Here is a 22,246-nt window from a genome sequence, read left to right on the forward strand (position 1 = left end):
GTGTGGCAAAACGTTCAGGATCATCAGGTTCAATCGTTAAGGCCTTTAAATTGTCAGGATGCTCACGTAAGGGGCTGCGATAATATCATAATTGTTGTTTTAACGATGTGCAATTTGACATTATCGAGTATATTGCAAAAACCAAACCAAACACCTACAGAGAGTGCGCGCGTAAATGACGTGATTAAGTCTAGTAGGTTGGACTAGTGCGCGTGCGCTTTCACTGCATGATTCAGTCTATTAAAATGCATTACACAATTCAAGATATGGGGGCTTTATATCATTTCATATAGTTAGTATCACACGAACAGTGCCGTTTTTTCCTCCAAAAATCAACATGATTACAAATGTGATATTGATTTTATACAACAGTTCAATATAACAAGAATATTAAGAGACTTACGTTTTAGACACCATATTTCCTGTTTTTGCTCCATTTCGACAACAAAAATAATTCCAAACAAAGCCACAGCACTGTTTTGCGTCTTTGAGCAACATGAAGGTGTTTAGTTCCTGAATTAATCAACCGTTTAAATGATTCGGTTCAATCGCTGCGACTCACTTATTAACAGTGACTTGATGCCACCTACTGGCGGTTTTAGTTTCACATTTACAGTATCTTAATTTTTTTTTAATAATTTCAAATATCAGTATTCAACGTTTTATGTTTACAGTATTAAACCATTATATATGCATGTGTAACTGCAGGTTAAATGTATTCATGTCCTGCATTAAGCAGGGTGTAAGTGCATCTAAATGCCACTTCAGAAATTAAAAATTCAAATTCAAAGACGAATTTTGTTGATACTGATTTCATTTGCTTGATAACACCCCAAATGTCTTCTTATTCTAATTGACTGATTAAATGTAAGAATTTGACTCAAATGATGATGCGCACTTTTAGTAAAGATGGCTTAATTGTGAAAATGACCATAAAAGGTAAAAATCAATTTAAACTTATTGGAAAAGTTTAATTTCTATCACTGCTGTGAACTGACCACCACACAGAATATGAAGAATATCAAAATCAGCTGTCCACGGTAGTCCTTAAGACTACCAGCACAATAACACAAGCAAAATATTGTCAGATATCAGATTAACTTCGGTGGTTTACGAAAGAAATCTGTCAGTGTTTCTTCTTATTTTCTCTCTTCTTCAGCCCTTTGCATTTCCCGCAGTAGTTATAGCTCCCTGTCACCTGTCAGCGGAAAGCAGTGACTGGGTGATTGACAGCTAATATATTAACCAATATGCATTAAAGTTAAGAATGTAGAGATGTAATATGTTAATATATCATTTGTAGTTATGGTGCTCATTAATTTTTGGTGGGTGCTCCTAACTTTTTAAAGTTGGAAGCACCAGTGCTACCAAGGAAAAAAATTTATTTAGAGCCCTGATAAGTCTCATATCTTGCCACGTTACTTATGTTACTTTACTTAAAGCAGACAAAGACCACTTATAAGTAATAATAATAACAATAATATATATTTCTTTTCTCAAACAGCCATAAGATCAGATATCAGATCAGATGAATGTGTAATATGACAACATTTTAAAAAATATATAATATCAGTTTGATTATTTTGATGGCACCCTTTAGACAGCTGTTGATAAGTAACTCTGTAACTACATGTCAACTAGCCGTCATGAGAGTATTAGTAGTGTGTCTGCTGAATATACTGTATGCTAACACTTTATTTTGATGGTTCCTCAACAGACAAACTGAGTATAGGATACTTTGCAAGTATGTGAACAGTCTACCTACCCGACTTAAGTCTACTAATACAATTAGTGTTATATATATAAACATTGCAGATGTAGTAAGGTACTGTGCAGATCTTAAATAAACAATGTCAAGCTATGATATAGCCCATTATAAATGAAGTAGATTTAATATGGTGTTCATTGTGTGTTATAAATAATCATACTCTTAAAAGTTATAACCACAAATACGTATGTACTATAGTGTATTTGTAACACGGCTGACGAGACGAGAGGCGTGCGGATCCATGTGCAGGCTTTTATTAGGCAGAGACGTGGTCATAACAGGCAGGGTCAAACAATGGCAAACAGGTATGGCAGGGACAAGACAAAAAGTAAAACTTAGGGCAAGCGTGGGTCGACGATCAGCGAACAGTATCCAAAGGGGCGAGACAGGAGAGGTAATCCAACAACGTCAGCGATAGTCCAGGCAGGGGGAAACACAATCCAACAAAGGCAAGGCTAGGAAAATTAACAGGCTCTGTAGAGCAGCGATAGTGCATACGATACTCGGCAACGAGGGAGAGAATGTCCAGGGTTGAAATAGTGTGTGTGATTAGTGATGCTGTGTGATCAGGTGTGCGTGTGATCAGTGCAATGAGTGATTGGTGACAGCTGTGTGCGTGTGATTGGTGAGATGGCTGATGGGAAATGCAGTCCATGTGATGTGTGGTGTGAAAGTCAATATGATGAGCAAGTGTCCTCTGGTGGTGAATGACCGGGAGTGCAAACCAGCGTGACAGATCTTCATAGCCGTGACAGGACAGAACGAGAGTTCATTGACGGCCTTCATAGCCGTGACAGGACAGAACGAGAGTTCATTGACGGCCTTCATAGCCGTGATAGGACAGAACGAGAGTTCATTGACGGCTTCCATAGCCGTGACAGGACAGAACGAGAGTTCATTGGCGGCCTCCCTAGCCGTGACAGGACAGAACGAGAGTTCAGTAATGGTCTCTTTGGCTGAAACAGGACAGGACGAGGAATCAGGATGGCCTCCGTGGCCGTGGCAGAGCAAGGCGAGTTGGTGAGTGAATACCACTGACACCTCCGGAGGTTCTGCAGCGATTGCCGCCACCTCTGGAAGTTCTACAGCGGTAACAGTCTCCTCGACCGCCTTCGACAGACCGAGAGAACATTGCAGGCGCCACCACCATACAAGAGGCTGAGGCGAGCCCGCCGCCGGGAGGTTCTGCAGCGTGTGCCGCCAGCTCGGGCAGTTCTGCGGTGGTGTCGCAGCCCAAAGCGCAACATAAAGCGATTCCCATCAGGAAGCGCGGACAGGGAATATGCAAAAGAACAGGAGAGTTAGAGTGAGTGGGTTTGGGGATACCAGCTGCGTGCAGACACCAGCGGTACATCCCTCAAACTAGACATCAAATCAGGATAATGGGAGACTGACCGTGATGATCTGGGTGTGTCAGCCCGGACGTGACGTGACTCTGGAAGGTCAGTGGAGACGTGACCCGACTCTGGAAGGTCAGCCGTGACGGGCTGTGACTCTGGAAGGTCAGCCGAGACGTGACGGGCTGTGACTCTGGAAGGTCAGCCGTGACGTGACTTGACTCATGACGTGACTCTGGATGACTAGCTGTAATGTGACGAGACTCTAGGAGATCAGCTGAGACGTGAAGTGACTCTGGACGGTCAGCTGTGACGTGAAGTGACTCTGGACGGTCAGCTGTGACGTGAACAGCTGAGATGTGCTGTGACTCTGGATGAGCAGCTGTGACGTGCTGCGGTGACTCTGGACGAGCAGCGGAGACGTAACTTGACTTTAGGAGATCAGCTGAGACGTGCTGCTGTGACTCTGGACGAACAGCCGTGACGTGACTTGACTTTAGGAGATCAGTTGAGACGAGATGCTGTGACTCTGGACGAACAGCTGTGACGTGCTGTGACTCTGGATGATCAGCTGAGACGTGACTCGGTTGATGACAACCAACTGTGACTTGGCTTGACTCTCTGACATCAACTGTGACTTGACTTAGCTTGTGAAGATCAGCTCTGACTTTACTTGATTCGTGACGATCTACGGTGACTTGACTTAGCTTGTGAAGACCAGCTGTGACTTGTCTTGGCTCATGAAAATCTGCTTTGACTTGACTTGATTCAAGATGATCAACAGTGACTTGACTTATCTTGTGAAGATCAGCTGTGTCTTAGCTTGATTCACGAAGAGAAGCTGTGACTTGGCTTGACTCATGACGATCAGCTGTGACTTGACTTAGCTTGTGAAGATCAGCTGTGTCTTGGTTTGATTCGTGACGATCAACGGTGACTTGACTTGGTTCTTTAAGATCAACTGTGGCTTGACTTGACTCTCTGACATCAACTGTGACTTGACTTGGTTCTTTAAGATCAACTGTGACTTGGTTTGATTTGTGAAGATTAGCTCCAACTTGGCTTAACTCATGAAGATCAGCTGTGACTTTGCTTGACTCGAGAAGATCAGCTGCGACCTGAAGATCAGCTGTGACTTGACTTAGCTCTTTACTGGCAGCAATGACATGACGGGGTGTTGTTGTGGCTGCCATTTTGTGAACGGGTTCCGGTGTCGCTGCCATTTTAGTCACAAACGCGGTGTTATTTTCCTCCTCCGCAACACCCACAGTAAATGAAGAGCCAACACATAACAGAGCATAGTCTATAAAATCACTTAAAGACAAACAGGGACCCTCGCTAATTAGTCGCGATTTGAGCGGCTGGTTAATGCCCTCGCAAAAGAAGTCTATGAGTACACAGTCCGGCATGTCAGAAAAATAGGCTACATCCAAATACTCTTATATGTAATCCTCGAGCGATCGCACTCCCTGCTCGAGGGTTAATAACAGTCTCGCAGTGTCCATACCTGGCCAATGTCCGCGTGAAAAGGCACTGGATCCTTGTGTGGCCGAGTATTCTGTAACACGGCTGACGAGACGAGAGGCGTGCGGATCCATGTGCAGGCTTTTATTAGGCAGAGACGTGGTCATAACAGGCAGGGTCAAACAATGGCAAACAGGTATGGTAGGGACAAGACAAAGAGTAAAACTTAGGGCAAGCGTGGGTCGACGATCAACGAACAGTATCCAAAGGGGCGAGACAGGAGAGGTAATCCAACAACGTCAGCGATAGTCCAGGCAGGGGGAAACACAATCCAACAAAGGCAAGGCAAGGCAAGGCTAGGAAAACTAACGGGCTCTGTAGGGCAGCAATAGTGCATACGATACTCGGCAACGAGGGAGAGAATGTCCAGGGTTGAAATAGTGTGTGTGATTAGTGATGCTGTGTGATCAGGTGTGCGTGTGATCAGTGCAATGAGTGATTGGTGACAGCTGTGTGCGTGTGATTGGTGAGATGGCTGATGGGAAATGAAGTCCATGTGATGTGTGGTGTGAAAGTCAATATGATGAGCGAGTGACCTCTGGTGGTGAATGACCGGGAGTGCAAACCAGATTCGTGACAGTATTATAATTGTTATGATTATTCATGACATTTTATAACACATTATAAGGTTTTTTATAATGCATTATGCATTCATTATAATGCCTTAAGAATACCCTTATAATGTATTATAAATACAGGCTTCATAGAAAGTGTTACCGGATTTTTTTGCTTTGCGTCTGGAAAGTATGTGTGGATTAACATCTGGATAAGGAACGTGTGAATAACGTACGTGTGAATAAGTACATTGATAATCAGTTGTCTTTCTCCTATTTTGCCCCAAGCAAGACTTTAAGGTGGTAATGATCATGATAACAGTACCTGAATTACACATCTGTCTCCTACGACTGTGATCATAAGACTTCAGTAGATATCAACACATGACGATAACATTTGACGAAAATGTGTCAAACTGTGTTAAGCCTATTTGAAAATGTTTTGTTACTGGTCTATGTTTAAACATTTATTAAATATTTATAAATAAATTAGGCTATCGATATGAACATGTAGAGTAGTCAACAAAAAACTGCTCCAGTAATGAACAGCTGTATGACGTGAAATAAAAAATCCTGAACTCTGAAATTATAGACATCTGCTAATCATACAATTATCTACTTTTCAGAAGTTAGGTCTACTGTGCCGTGATGCATTAATTATTACCAGCAAGTTCACATGTGCTCTGATTAACATTTATTATATTCTAATATTTTATTTATATGGCTACTGTGAATATATTTGGAGAAAAGCTGCATGTTAGTCGCTGAATAGGGCTTCATGATTTGCTTTAGATTTTTAGGTGATATTCCTTGTTAAGTGAATTATAAACAGTGAAAAAACACTCATAGGTAGTTATTTATGCAGTTTATTTTATTATCAAAGCCTATGTGATAACATAACTTGAGGCTAAAAGCTGTGATATTAATGTTGTCCACTAGACAGAGCCACAGGATACAGAATAGGACTATTTGAAGCTTATTTATAAAAATCAATTTCCATACTTTTGAACAGAAATAAATGCATAGAACACTTTCATTTAACTATGATGTACTGACAGTATAGTTTTATATAATCAGTGTACATTGAAATCTGTGAATCTTGTCCCCAACATTTTCCAAATGTTTTTGTTTTCTAATAAGCTGTCTTACAGTTTTTCTCGAATACTAACCAGAATTCATGAAACAATTCACCATTTTCTATAAACACAATCTCTATAAACACATTTGGATCATATTGCCATTCTCTTAGCAATATATGCTGCTTACAAGAGAGCTGTGAATTGGTTGTTCCTGGTTGTTGTTTTACAAGTTATTATACTTCTAAATAATATTGTCAGTTCATTAATTAGCTAATATATTGCACTGTAAATTTACTCGTCATATTTTAGTCAAAATATTATGACTGTAGTGGTAAAAACAAGCTTCAACTTTCCAATTTTGTCCCTTGTTTCTTGGTCACTGTGGGAGGTGTTGATGCAATAATCCGACGCGTGCAAAGTAGCATGAATAGATCCAGAAAGACTTGTTGAAACAATAACTGAAGTTCATTAAACCAAAATTAGCTTGAATTGCAACCTAAAACAAACAAATATCTTAAAGGCTAATTGCAGGCTTGTTGCACCGTGCCATCTTAGCTGCGTGCGCACGGTCGAAAGACTGTATGCTCTCGCACCAGCACGCCTCTCCTGTCAGGGGTGACATATCCTTTTAAACATCTTCCCTTCACACCCACAGAGGGCACACACTCAGAGAAATAAACAACATTAACAATAAAGCAGAATACTAGTATTTAAATGAACATATAGAAAAATGAAATAAGATACAGTAACTATTTAAAGAAGATTATAAAATATTCATGGATTTGGAGGTGCTAAAATGTTAACATACAGGTTTTGTCTTTCTTTTTGCTCAAAACAAAACAAAACAAAAAAACAGTCATTTATAGTATTTAAGACATTTCAGAAAATCACAGCAAAAGTTACTGCAGACGTCACGTATCTTCTCACACAGCTTCACACACGAGAAGAGGGCAACGAAAGTGTTGTGCTTCTTATCTCACGCCATCATGCCGTGTGTGTGTGTGTGTGTGTGTGTGTGTGTGTGTGTCTGTGTGCGTTTTTGTGACAAGTGAGGACATGAATTTGTATAATGACAAGGGTATGACAGGTATTACAAGGAGAAGGTGACTTTTCAGGACATTACCCCATGTCCCCACTTTTCAAAACGCTTATAAATCACACAGAATGGAGTGTATTGAAAATCTGAAATAGCACAAAGTCTCCTGTAAGGGGTAGGTTTAGGTGTAGGGTTGGTGTAGGACAATAGCACATACAGTTTGTACAGTATAAAAACCATTACGCCTATGGAGAGTCCCCGTTAACCACAAATACCAACATGTGTGTGTGTGTGTGAGTGTGTGAGAAAGTGACAGTTGAGATTCAAATTCATGAACATTCCGCCATTTTAAGTCTATGGGATTTTTTTGCCTGCTTTTTCGTCCGCTGTGCGAACATCGTAGGTCCGATCGCTTAGAAAAGATACAGCACTCTTCTCCTCAATGAGCCGGTCGATTTGACACCTCATTCATGGGTCTGTGATAAACGGTGAATGAACTTAACTCATCTTTATTTTTTCTGTATTTTCTCTGCAGTCTTTCCAGATGTTATATTACACAGAAAGGCTTTGCTGCTCTGAGTTCAGCTCTGAGATCAAACCCCTCACACCTGACAGAACTGGATCTGAGCCATAATAAACCAGGAGACTCAGGAGTGAAGCTGCTTTCTGCTCTACTGGAGGATCCACACTGTAAACTGAAGAAACTAGAGTGAGTGTTATTATATTACTGAACACAAGAACTGCTTACCCCAAATATCATCCTTTTTATATTCTTCAGTCATTAAAAAATATGAGTCCACCTTTAGCCCCATTGTAAACCACACGCGTCCCAAGTCGCTCTTTGGCTAATTGTTTATGAGTTGCTGGCCAGGAGTCACTTTAGACGCAGCAGAACAACAAAGAAAGTTTGTGTCTCATTAAGGGTGGGCATAGTTAAATGATGTTATCAGTGAAAATTATCAATAATTATCAGTACTCTTATTGATGCAACTCCCTTAATTTGGTGCAAAAAAATAAAGACATGATAAAAAGATATGAAACAATTCAGTAGGTACTTCATTATTAAATTTTTGCAGAAATAAGTTAAATTGTTTCCTGAGTATCCTGTATGAGGTACCTGCTACAAATATCTGGTGCTGATGTGCTTTAATACTGCTTCACTATCAGAAGATAAACCTAAACAATATTACAATCACCAAAGAACCACAGTTCTTGAGCTTCTCGGAAGATAAAAGAAATAAAGAAAATAACATTCATAAAGAGTAAAGATATGTAAAATGAACAATATAGACATTTCTAGCATCTCTCCTGTATAATTTGGGTCACCCCAAAAAACATGGGAAGGACCGGAGGAGACACTTCACTCTTCATCTGTGGAGAAGACTCTTTCAGACAGTGCTGAGGAGGCAGAGTTAGGTGCTGGACGGCTGTGAGAGACGAGGAAGAGTGTCGTTCTTACCCCAGCAGCAGAAGACAGGCTCTTCTGAGGGAAGGACAGGAGGAGACACTTCACTCTTCATCTTTTCATGGAGGGTCGATGCAGTGTTTTGCTGTAGAGCAGCTCCTCCTCAGCACTTGGTCTTCTTCAGCAAAGAGTTCATTTAGTGCAGAGTCAGATATTTGATTCCAAACGGGAATCTTTTAATATAATTTACCATATTATTGTAGTCAGGTTTATTGTTTTTATTATAACACATGGCAAAGGTATGAGGAAATTATGTTAAGGTGTTCTTCCTCCTCTTCACCATCCTGAGCCTGCGCTGTCAATATCCTTCTCTGACAGCTGAAAGGGAGGATATCATTGTGTTAATGTTGATAATGTAATGAATTTTTCAGTAGGCTTTACTCCAGTCTTCAGTGTCACATGATCATTCTCATATACTGATTTGCTGCTTAAGAAACATTTCTGATTATCATCAATCAGTGCATTTCCATGCACCTAATCGCATTATTGCCTCTCTGACCAAAGTGTGCATGTGCTCCTGACGTACATGAATGACGTGAGGCACCTGCAGGGGTGCGTTTCCCAAAAGCATCGATAGCTAACTATGGTCGTTAGTTCCACTGAACTCTATTGGTAACTATGGAACTTGTGACCATAGATGCTTTTGGGAAAGGCACCCCAGATTAGAAACAATGGGGAAGAAAGCCTTGCATTTCTGGAGAGCCGAATCGCTAAACTCTGTCAGCACACCAGTCTCTGCTCCTCACCTGCTCCTCACCCACATCCAGCGCAGGCAAACCCAGCTCTATGCATCCTTTGCTATGCTATTAATGTCTTCCCAAAGAAAAAAACAAATCTTAGTCACTCCAACCTTTTGAACCGTAGTGTAGACCAGTATTACTGAAAATTGGGCACCATTCACTGCAATTATACAGATTGGAACAGACAGGACAATGTTGAATATAACTCCAAATGTGTTCATCTGACAGAGGAATGTCAGACATGCCTAGGATGACCTGAGGGTGAGTAAATCTTTGGCTAATATTAATTTTTTGGGTGAACTATCCCTTTAATGTCGAGCCCTGCTACACACCAATATCTCTTTCCTTTGTGCTTTGAACATTTCTATGTGTAGCGCTCAGTGTTGCTTCAAGCGCATCATTCTGCGCACGGGCTGCACATTTGTGTCGCTACACACTTGGTCGACATTGCTGGGAACGCCCACAAAAACGTCATATCCGTTTGTGCCGTGGGGGACAAATCCCTTACGAAAATTAACAATGGTATTACTATAGTAAATGTAGGCTAGAGTAGGCTAACCGTGTTTTTTGGGCATTTTTATTACCAGTTGTAGCCTATAACCACAGTTTTACTACAAATACCATGGTTAGTGTAGCAAAACATGTTTAATTTGTTTTTACCATGATTTACATATAATAACCATGTTTTTTTTGGTTATATCTTTTTATTTTACGGCGTGTATTTGTGAGAATGATTAGGCTATACGTTTAGCACACACCACATAATGCTGTGCATTTCAAGGCACTTCAGTAGACCTTTAATGTTACCTATGTTTTGTCAATGTTAAAATTATTTGTAATATATCAATAAAAAAGTATGACAGGCTTTTACTCTAGTCTTTATCACTTTATTAAAGATTAAGCAAAACAAGACGACTAATGTTTACTTTCACAAGCCGTCACATATAGGCTTGTAGTAAGCTGTCTCTTGCCTGGAGACTCAATCAGGTAACAAAAAGTGTAGGGGAACGACACCTCTGGCCATTTCGTTGGGTCGTTTGTCCAGTCACAGATACCGTACGGACAGTCTGACGCAATACGGCTCAGTTTCTCAATGTATCGTGCTCAGTCGAGCAGCAGAAATGATTTTATGTACACCATTCTGGGTCAACACCATGCTTTTCCAATGAGGGGGAAAGGTTTGTTTTCCCTCACGCTGACTCCGCCCACACAGCTATGACACAACACCGACCAAGTCTATATGAAAGCAAATAGACATATGATTATAACTATATATTTTCTGTATGTGTTTTGTATCCAGCTCATGGTATTTTTATAACAATAAAGGATGTTGATGACATACAACGAGTCTGCCAATTATAATCAAAATCAACTATAGATCACAATCTGAAGGTTTAAAGTGACTTATAAACAAACACATTAATAATTACATAAATTTTCAAGTGTAGCTTGATGCTAATTGTACCTCTAATTATATTATAGGATATTCTTGTAAGTATTAAAGATATTTATGTTTCCGGTGTAGAACCAAACTTTATTTATCAAAATGTAATGCTGTATTTTGAGCAGCGGACGATGTTAAATCCATAACCGAGATACTCATCTGAGGAAAAATACATTGTTGGTCTGTGCCACCGAGCGTGCAGGCGTGAATCAGCACAAGGTGAACAATCGATTCGCGCTCAGTGTGAAAGCACCGTCGTCGGCGATTCACATTGCGCTCTGTGTGGAACGGCCTTTATTTCACTAAAATGTTTCACTAAATGTTTAGATTTTATCAAATTATTGTGCACCCATGCTTTTTCTAGAGTATCTTTTGCTGCTGAATTATCCAGTAATCTAGTTTATAATAGTATTTTTGTCATAATTATGATTATATATTTTTTCATTTGTTATTTTTCATTAAAATGAAGTTGTCCATTTAGCAGATTGTGTTTAACACACAAAAGGGCGATGATCAGGTCAACACACAGAAGTATAGAAATTCTACATTGATTTTTATTTTTAAACTGCACTGATATTGGATCGGTATCGGCAGATACTCAGAATTTTTTGGATCGGATCGGTTCTGAAAAGTCGGTATCATTGCATCCCTAAATCCAACTGTGGATTACCTGTCTCTCCTCCAGAGCCTTTAGTCGTGTGGGTCCAGGAAGGCTGCTTATATGTCTGGATACCACTGCACAAATCTTTCAACTATGAGAAATACAGTTCCAGCATGTCTTCAAATCCAGGACAACAGAATGGTCAGGATGACCTGAGAACATATAACCTACTGAAATCAATTTAAATGTATATATATAATGCAGTCAGTACCTAAAAAAAGTGAACCATTTGTTTATTAAATATTTGTTGAAACTATCAGATCTATTTGAGAATGAAACTAACATAAAAAGCATTAATGTAAAAAACACCATTAACGAGCAGACGACACAATTTACAGGCCTGTCACTTGAGGGGGAAAGGCGTAGTTATTAATCCCACAGACACTGAACATGATTTCGGCAGCCTCGGTCTAATTAAACTTTATGCAGCGGTTTATATTCAAGTTTACAGTATGGCTAACATGAGCATCATCGACTAGCGCGAACGGCAGGCAGTCAAACAAACTAATTAACTTTACTATGGTTAAAGTTTAAAGAATTTGAAAGTGAATACTGTATAATTTATCGTGTTAAATTTCAAATAACTAAAAGAAAGGTATAACATTTTATCTCACAGTTAACGTTACCTCAGACGGCCTCATGAGACTGCTCCTGAGCTAATTAACCAAACAGGGCATTTATTTATTAAATTAAATTGGAAAACCTACAAAAAAACACAAAACACTACTCATCTTTGGTGACATCTAACGTTATATATCAGTAAAAACGATGAATACAAGTAGATTTATAGCGCTTACCTTTTCCTCCGCACTCTTGCAGTACTCAGACAGTGAGTTGCTGGTTTAAATGTTAATTTGTCCCGAGCCCTCTTTCAATAAATCTCATTCTCAGTCATTCACAAACATGTCATTAACAATGATCACCATTTGCTAAGCAAACTATTTGGTTTTTGTTTTGTCCTTAATTTGATGACAAATATTATATGTCTAGAAATAATAATTAGTCATGTCATCTTTTAACATGCTTAATGAATTAAGTATAATTCCCAAAATATAGGCTATCCAAGTGGTATCTTAACATAATAATACATGTAGTGCAATAATATGAAAAGTTATCTGGAGACCAGCTGACCACGTCGCTACAACGTTCTTCATGGGACTAACAAGCGCCATCTTTTGAGGACGTGCCCTAAAAAAAGATTCTAAAAATGGAACTTTACCACGACGTCCTCACAACGTCGTCATAAAGTAATGTCACGCTGACCAAAGGACGACGAACTGGCGACGTCCTCACAGCATTCTGTGTTTGCTGGGAGGTGGATACAGGACATTTTTTTATTGTATCAGACTTGAAAAGTTAAGATGCTCACTCTCTGGTTCACTCAAATCCTTTTATTAGACTTGGGATCACTTTTTGGACTATATTAAAGGACTACCCTGTGCGCCTGTAACTGGCAACATGTAATGTTTGTCATCTGTCGGAAGGGATTTTTTTGTTATTTACTTATATATTGGTTAATTATATTTGTTTTATTTCCTTTGCTATTGTTTATTTATTTATTTAATTTACTTTTTTTCTGTCCATCTGAGTTAATATGAATGGGGGGATTGTGGAAGGGATTAATAACGGACAATATCCTACTGTTCACCTTGTTATCATTATTTCAGTCTTTATTGTCACACAAAATACCAATAACAAAGATTTAAAGTAAAAACCTTTATAACACATGACTATTAATTATTGATTGTAACTGTTTTTCACGTCTGAATACTTTCCGTACCCACTGTATATTAATAAAAAAAGAAGGAAAAAAAAATATCACCCAGGGGCGTAGATCACTTTTAATATCACATAAATTCGTCCGCCGCACTTTTTCAATGTAGTGCTAATTGACATAGCATGTATTACAGTATAAATTATTGTCTTATTATGTGATAAAAAAGTGTTGATAGTATATAAACAAATTATTATTATTGGTTATTGTCCAGTAGTGTATCTGATTTCTAAGCCAATTAAAAGCTAGAAATAAGAGAAAAATTAAAGTGGCCTATACACTACCAGTCAAACGTTTTTGAAAAGTATGTTAATTTTTTTTTTTTTATAATTTTTTTTTTAAGAATTCTCTTCTGCTCACCAATCCTGCATTTATTTGATCCAAAGTACAGTAAAATTTTGAAATATTTTTACTATTTAAAATAACTGTTTTCTATTTGAATATATTTTAAATGGTAATTTATTGTGATTTCAAAGCTAAATTTTTAGCATCATTACTCCAGTCACACAATCCTTTCCCTTTCATTTCTAATATTCTGATTTGCTGCTCAACAAAAACATTTATTATTTCCGTATTGACCCGAATATAAGACAATGTTTTTTTCTTGGAAATGCATCTGAAAAAATGCGGTCGTCTTATATTCAGGGTCTAGACTTTGACATGTCAATAATATACCCACAACAATAGGTGGCGCCAAACACGCATAAAACGGGTGTGCCATGAAATATGTAATGTTAATGTGTGTTTTAAAGATCTTGAGTGAAAACAAAAGAAAAAGAAAAGCTTACAGTGGCAGAGTCGTGACTGTCATGTTAGTCTGATCGGACCAAACTTCCTCTGTAAGTGATTTTCAAACATAAGACAGTACACAGATTTGAAGACTACAATAAGATTTCACTTCTACTGTTAATAAAATTTTGGTAGGCTAATATGAGATGGATAGCCTAATTGTTATATAATTCAGATGGGCTACCTGTTATTTTTATGGTATATCAAAAAGTGTATATTTTTCAATGTCATTGTTGGTACATTTTACCAGTATTTACCATACTTTCAAAAAAAATTTAAATAGGAAAAATATGCAATATGAAAATAATTTAAGAAAAAATGTGTTTTACAGAGGGAGAGAAAAAACAAGATTTGGTTTTCAAAAAGCCATTTTCCAAAAGGTACATCTGGAAAATGGGGGTCGTCTTATAATCAGGGTCGTCTTATATTCGGGTCAATACGGTATTATGATGTTGAAAACTGCTGAGCAGAATTTTTTTCAGGTTTCTTTGATGAATAGAAAGGTCAGAAAAACAGCATTTATCTGAAATAGAAATCTTTTGTAACATTATAAATGTCTTTATCTTCACTTCTGATCAATTTAAACCATCCTTGCTAAATAAAAGTATTCATTTCTCTCATTTATTTTCCAAAAAAAAAAAAAAATAATAATAATAATAATGACTCTAAGCTTTTGAATGGTGTAGTGTATAATTTTACAAAATCTTTTTATTTCAGATAAATGCTGATCTTTGGATCTTTCTATTCATCAAAGAATCCTGAAAAAAATGTACTCGACTGTTTTAAATATCGACAATAATAACAGTTAAAAAAAAGTTTCTTGAGCAGCAAATCAGAATTATTCACAATAGGATGTGAATACGATTTCACAATAGGAAGAATCGCCGACAACTCTGTCTGATCCGCAAACTACGCTTCACAACAAAACACACGCGAGAAGTGATAAGGAAATAACGCGAGAACCTGCGTGCGTCAGCCCGTTGTTCTCGAGCTAGACTGGAAGTATTAAAAAATATAGCCCGCAAATGGTCTGTGCGCTGATTTCCAGCTACAAAAACAAAAACAGATAATGCAGGAGGGAGATGCAGGGAACAGGGATTGTGTTCTACAAAGAGTGGTAAATAATAATTTGCAGTAACTGTTATGCTGATGTTGCGGCTGGTCAAGCGTTTGTGCTCGTTTCTGTATGATATAATTATACATATTAAAATACTGATATGGTCTATAACTCCTCACCGAACTTCCCTCTGCCCTGTATCTTTGTCTCTCATTGGCTGAAGGTCATCGCGATGTAGTTTTCAGTCAGAAATCATTGCACACAGCGTGATTGGGAATCGCCGACAGCTCCAGATATTTAGCATGCCAAATATTTCACAGGCGTCGGCGACGTGTCGGCGATTCTCTCAGATCGCGTCTGTGATAATTCACACTGTGCGATTGTCACTCGCGTGAACGAGCTCCGATTTGCCTCCGATGTCGGGCATTTGTCGGCGATTTATCAAAACCTGTCGGCGAGTGAAAAAATCGGGCTAAAATCGTGCAGTGTGAACTCGGCATGAGCCAAGATATATGCCCTGATCAACATAATTGGCAAGCGGGATCCAGGGGTGTGCTCCCCTGGGAGAACATTTTGATAAATAGTCCCTTAAATGATAGATTCTGGTGACTTTTGTGTTTATAAATGGACATCATTCAGACATGAGATGAACAAACCCAATACAAGCCTATATTACAGTAGCATCTTTGTGTAGAGCACCAGAGCTCCTGGGACCCTGGGCCTGGTAGGCCTGTTCATTAATCCATCCCTGCTTTTAACCTGCCACTTTTACCTGCATACTTATTGCTTGTATAGCATACTGAGACTACAGATACTACAGCCATACCAAGAAAGGTCAGTGGGTGGCAATTATAATACTCCAAAGTAAACTAGGAACTGATTAGTAGCCTAACCATTGACTTATGCCGAGTTCACACTGCACGATTTTAGCCCGATTTTTCACTCGCCGACAGGTTTTGATAAATCGCCGACAAATACCCTAAATCGGTGGCAATTCGCTGCTCGTTCACGCAAGTGACAATCGCGCAGTGTGAATTATCAAAGACGCGATCTGAGGGAATCGCCGACACGTCGCCAACGCCCACGAAATATTTGGCATGCTAAATATCTGGAGCTGTCGGCGATTCACAATCCTGCTGTGTGCAATGATTTCTGACTGAAAACTACATCACGATGACCTTCAGCCAATGAGAGACAAAGATACAGGGCAGAGGGAAGTTCAGTGAAGAGTTATAGACCATATCAGTATTTTAATATGTACAATTATATCATACAGAAACAAGCACAAACGCTTGAACAGCCGCAACATCAGCATAGCAGTTACTGCAAAATTATTATTTACCACTCTTTGCAGAACACAATCCCTGTTCCCTGCATCTCCCTCCTGCATAATCTGTTTTTCTTTTTGTAGCTGGAAATCAGCGCACAGACCATTTGCGCGCTATATTTTTTAATACTTCCAGTCTTGCTCGAGAACAACGGGCTGACGCACGCGGGTTCTCGCATTATTTCCTTATCACTTTTCGCATGGGTTTTGTTGTGAAACGTAGTTTGCGGATCAGACAGAGTTGTCGGCGATTCTTCCTATTGTGAAATCGTGCAATGTGAAAGCCCCTGTTGCCGATCCATCTTTCAATGTGAACACAGCAGCGACTGAATGCTACGTCAGATAGTCACACAATGTGAAAACAACAGCGATCCGACGAGTTTGAAAATCGTGCAGTGTGAACTCAGCATAAACCACACCAGTAAGTGAAAGCGCCTCTCAGATCTTGGGAATTGCCAGATCACACGAACATTTTTTTTTTCGCAGACACGTCTGTACGCCGGAAATCCAGCGTGGCGCTGGAGTGCTATCAGGCCTGTAAAAAGCTTTTTTTACAATATTACTGCATTTGCTGTATTTTGGATCATGCAGGCTCGGTGAACAGAAGAGATTTCTTTAAAAAACATAAAAAAATCTTACTATTCAAAAACTTTTGACAGGTAGGTTATATATATGACAGGGAGAAGGCGATTAGTCACCAGAAGAGACAGACGGCAGTGCGTAAGTGTTTTAATACTCATTCTTAGCTCTGTTGTTTAAATTAATTCCTTGCTGCTAGGAAAGAATAGTTCGTTTCCTACCTATTTCTATTCTGCTTTTTCGTTGTGGTTTATATTTTTGATTGCACTTACTGATCATTATAATAACTGCCCTTTAGCTTAAACTCCTTTCCTGCACTTAAGTGCGAAGTGTTAGTTTCAATTTGAGCCATTGCCCTGCGATTGGCTGGTGGTTGTGCTAATTAAAAGCGACCACAGCCACTGTAAAAACTATTTAAACTGTTCGGGCACTGTTAGACCCCGGGAGAAGGCGATTAGTCACCAGAAGAGACAGACGGCAGTGCGTAAGTGTTTTAATACTCATTCTTAGCTCTGTTGTTTAAATTAATTCCTTGCTGCTAGGAAAGAATAGTTCGTTTCCTACCTATTTCTATTCTGCTTTTTCGTTGTGGTTTATATTTTTGATTGCACTTACTGATCATTATAATAACTGCCCTTTAGCTTAAACTCCTTTCCTGCACTTAAGTGCGAAGTGTTAGTTTCGATTTGAGCCATTGCCCTGCGATTGGCTGGTGGTTGTGCTAATTAAAAGCGACCACAGCTTTTTTTCACTCTAGACTGTGTATTTGTTTGAGGTGTGTGCGCTGACGCGGAAGCGTCTGCGGAAGCGTTCAGCCGTCGTGTTCAGCCTCCTCGTGTGAAGACCGAGGAGTGTAAAGACCTGCGACTTTTTCCTGTGCGACTTGGACCGAGGAGTGTAAAGACCTGCGACTTTTTCCTGTGCGACTTGAACCGAGCAACGACACCGAGCTACACACTTAAGTATCTTTTTTCCTTCCTCACTCTGCTCTCCTATCCTCTTTCCTTCTACCTCTATCATGTGTCTCCAAAACATTCGGTTCTCTCTCAGCCACGCTCTAACATCACTGCAGACGGCAACGTAATACTGCTAACCTCGCCCTATCTCTACATCTTCCACTACACCTCTGGCTTTCTCTGTGGGTCTCTGGAATTGTCAGTCAGCCGTCAACAAAGCTGACTTCATTTCTGCCTTTTCTTTAAAATCCACTCTCAGCATCTTGGGCTTGACTGAGACCTGGATTCGTCCAGAAGACTCAACAACCCCAGCTGCTCTCTCTACTAATTTCTCTTTCTCTCATACTTGGCGTCAAGTTGGTCGGGTGGGGTACTGGCCTGCTCGTTTCACACAATTGGAAATACTCAACCCACTCTACCCTTTGCAATTACAACTCATTTGAATGTCATGCCATTACTGTATCAGCTCCGATAAAACTCCAGATTGTGGTAATCTACCGTCCCCCTGGACAAATTCTAGCCACCTTCCTAGAGGAGCTGGACGGGTTGTTGTCCTCTTTGTGGAGGATGGCATTCCACTCTTAGTCTTTGGTGATTTCAACATTCACCTAGACAAGCCTTATGCTACAGACTTCCACTCGCTCCTAGCTTCATTTGATCTCAATCGCCTTACCACTACTAGCACGCACAAATCAGGCAACCAACTTGATTTAATTTACACACGCAATTGTACTGCAGATAACATTCTGGTACAACCGCTACATATCTCGGACCATTTCTTCATTACATTTACACTACATTTTGCTACCCGTGTGCCACCAACCCCTACCGGTTACTTTTAGACGAAACCTGCGCTCCCTTTCTCCTTCCAATCTTTCCTCTGTAGTATCCTCCTCTCTTCCGTCACCTACCCATTTCTCATCTCTGGATGTAAACGCAGCTACTGAAACTTTATGCTCTACCTTAACTTCTTGTCTAGGCGACATTTGTCCTCTCTCCTCTAGGTCAGCACGGACTGCCCCTTCTAACCCCTGGTTATCTGATGTTCTTCGTGAACATCGGACTAAACTCAGAGCGGCAGAGAGAAAATGGCACAAATCAAACAACCCGTCGGACCTGAGTAGGTATCAGTCTCTGCTCTCATCTTTCTCTGCTGATGTCCACACTGCCAAATCCTCACATTTCCACAACAAGATCAACAGCGCTCCAGACATGCGTAATCTCTTCAGAACATTTAATTCTCTCCTCTGTCCCCTCCACCACCTCCCACCACTTCTATTACAGCTGATGACTTTGCTACTTTTTACAGACAAAACTAGATCGATCAGTGATCAGTTCTTACCTCCACGCACACAGGACCCCCAACCAACCACATCCACTGCTAAACCTCCCATTTTCTCCTTCTGTCCCCTGACGGAGGCTGAAGTATCAAACTTCTCCTCTCCAACCATCCTACAACATGTCCTCTTGACCCAATCCCTCGCACCTTCTGCAAGCAATCTCTCCCACGCTCTTACCGACACTCACACACATCATCAACACATCCCTCCTCACAGGCATCTTCCCCACTGCGTTCAAGCAGGCTCGGGTAACCACTGCTCAAAAACCTACATTAAACACTTCTCTTATAGAAAACTATAGACCTGTCTCTCCTTCCATTCATAGCGAAAACACTTGAACGTGTTGTCTTCAACCAGGTCTCATTGTTTCTTTCACAGAACAACAAACTGGACGCTAAACAGTCAGGTTTCAGGAGTGGCCATTCAACTGAGACTGCACTTCTCTCGGTCACTGAAGCCCTGCGGTGCAAAAGCCCATTCCAAATCATCAGTCCTCATTCTGCTGGATCTATCTGCCGCGTTTGACACTGTCAATCATCAGATACTCCTCTCCACTCTCTCATCACTGGGCATCGCTGGAATTCCACTTCGCTGGTTTGAATCCTATCTCACTGGTAGGTCTTTCAGGGTGGCCTGGGAGGAGGTATCCAAAGCACATACACTGGTCACTGGGGTTCCTCAGGGATCGGTTCTTGACCCCTCCTCTTCTCCACATACACTACATCACTGGGTCCCATCATACAGGCACATGGATTCTCCTACCACTGCTATGCTGATGACACACAGCTCTATCTCTCTTTTCAACCAGATGATCCAACGGTAGCTGCAAGGATCTCAGGTTGCCTGGCAGACATCTCGGCATGGATGAAAGAACATCACCTCCAGCTCAACCTGGCAAAGACTGAGCTTCTTGTCTTTCCTGCCGCTCCAACTCTACAGCATGACATCACGATCCAGTTAGGTTCATCAACAATTACCCCATCAACTTCGGTCAGAAATCTTGGTGTAATCTTTGATGACCAGCTGACCTTCAAAGACCACATTGCAAAGACTGCTCGATCTTGCAGGTTTGCACTACAACATCAGAAAGATCAGGCCCTTTCTGACGGAGCATGCTGCACAACTTCTTGTCCAGGCCCTTGTCATTTCTAGGCTGGACTACTGCAATGCTCTTCTGGCTGGACTTCCATCAAACACAGTCAAACCTCTACAAATGATTCAGAATGCGGCGGCACGACTGGTCTTCAAGGAACCCAAAAGAGCCCATGTTACACCTCTCTTTATCTCATTGCATTGGCTACCAATCGCAGCTCGCATCAAGTTCAAGACACTGATGCTTGCTCATAGAACAACCACAGGCTCAGCACCCGCCTACATGCACTCACTATTAAGAATCTACATCCCCTCCAGAAGTCTGAGATCTGCTAGTGAGCGACGCCTCGTGGTACCATCACAAAGAGGCTCAAAATCACTCTCCAGAACATTCTCATTCACCATTCCTGGCTGGTGGAATGATCTTCCCACCATATTCGAGTACTGGATCCCTGTCAATCTTCAAGCAACAGCTGAAAACTCATCTCTTTCGACACTACTTGACTTCAACCTACACATAAAAAAAAATAAATAAATAAATAAATAAATCTTTCTCCTTACTTATTCCTTCCCTTGCTAGCTTGTACTTATTTAAACAATGCCTGAGACTTGGTGTTACAAGCACTTCCTTTGTCGGATTGCCTCTTCAAGATGAATCGCTTCATGTGTTCCCCAAATTGTAAGTCGCTTTGGATAAAAGCGTCTGCAAAATGACTAAATGTAAATGTAAATGTAAATGTAAATATATATTACAGAAATGTTATATTGTAACGTTATATATATGCGTTAGACTTTAATATTATCCGTCATTTTGACGGACAGGGTCGTAAAAATTCCTCATAATCTATTATTACCCGTCATTTTAATTTTCGTATTTTAATTACAATAACCCATTTAATTGCTTTTATTTTTATTTTTGTTCACGTTTTCATTTTTAATAATGAACCTAAAGGACGAGCGTATTGGCTTATGCATTTATTTCTTTATGAAGAGAACAGAGACTGCGTCAGTGACAGCGGAGGACACTTAAAACAACAAAATATGCTAGTGCTGGATAAAAAAATAAAAAATAAAATAAAAACGATTTCTCTGTTTTAATAGATTCTTATTTTTATGAACCAATATAGTTTCTTAACTTCCAATCGATGCTGTTTTCATTTAATGAATGCACAGTAACGTTAGACAATTGGCTTAACTTTGTGCGTTGTTACTTTTGATATGAAATGCAGTCTCAGGTTTCAAATTCTGTCCATTTTATTAAGAAATTCAAGCAATATATACAGTTTTGGCACTCCTTAATGTGGTGTGATAGATCGCTGTAGACACCTCAGATCAAGCGATTCACTTTACTATACTCGCCTGTGAGTAATCAAAGACACAGCAAAATACCTTTATTTTTGTTCTGGAGACGATCGTGCGCTCTGCTGCCTCACTGGAGCGCACTCGCCACCAACTGGACAGGGCTGGGAATTACAGTTATAAATTACAATAGATCACCCTCAGTGTGTGTAATATGCCAAAGTGACGGACGGCCTTCAGATTTTTCCGTCACTGCTAAAAAAATTCCGTCAATGACGGAGAATTTTCTGTTAACGCGACCTCTGATATATATATATATATATAACATTTCAGTCCCCCTCACTTCTGAAATGATGGCTACGCCCCTGTTATCACGCAGTTATCACGGACCGATTATGACGCTCTCTCTCTCTCTCTCTCTAATA

The 22,246-nt window shown here is 40.0% G+C and overlaps 1 pseudogene; it reads left to right on the forward strand.

Annotated features, from left to right (window-relative positions):
• The window catches only part of LOC131529976 (NACHT, LRR and PYD domains-containing protein 3-like), a 540,773-nt pseudogene that overhangs the window by 516,022 nt on the left and 2,505 nt on the right, over positions 1-22,246 (forward strand).

The sequence above is a fragment of the Onychostoma macrolepis genome, chromosome 22 (assembly GCF_012432095.1).
Source record: "Onychostoma macrolepis isolate SWU-2019 chromosome 22, ASM1243209v1, whole genome shotgun sequence".
NCBI lineage: Eukaryota > Metazoa > Chordata > Actinopteri > Cypriniformes > Cyprinidae > Onychostoma > Onychostoma macrolepis.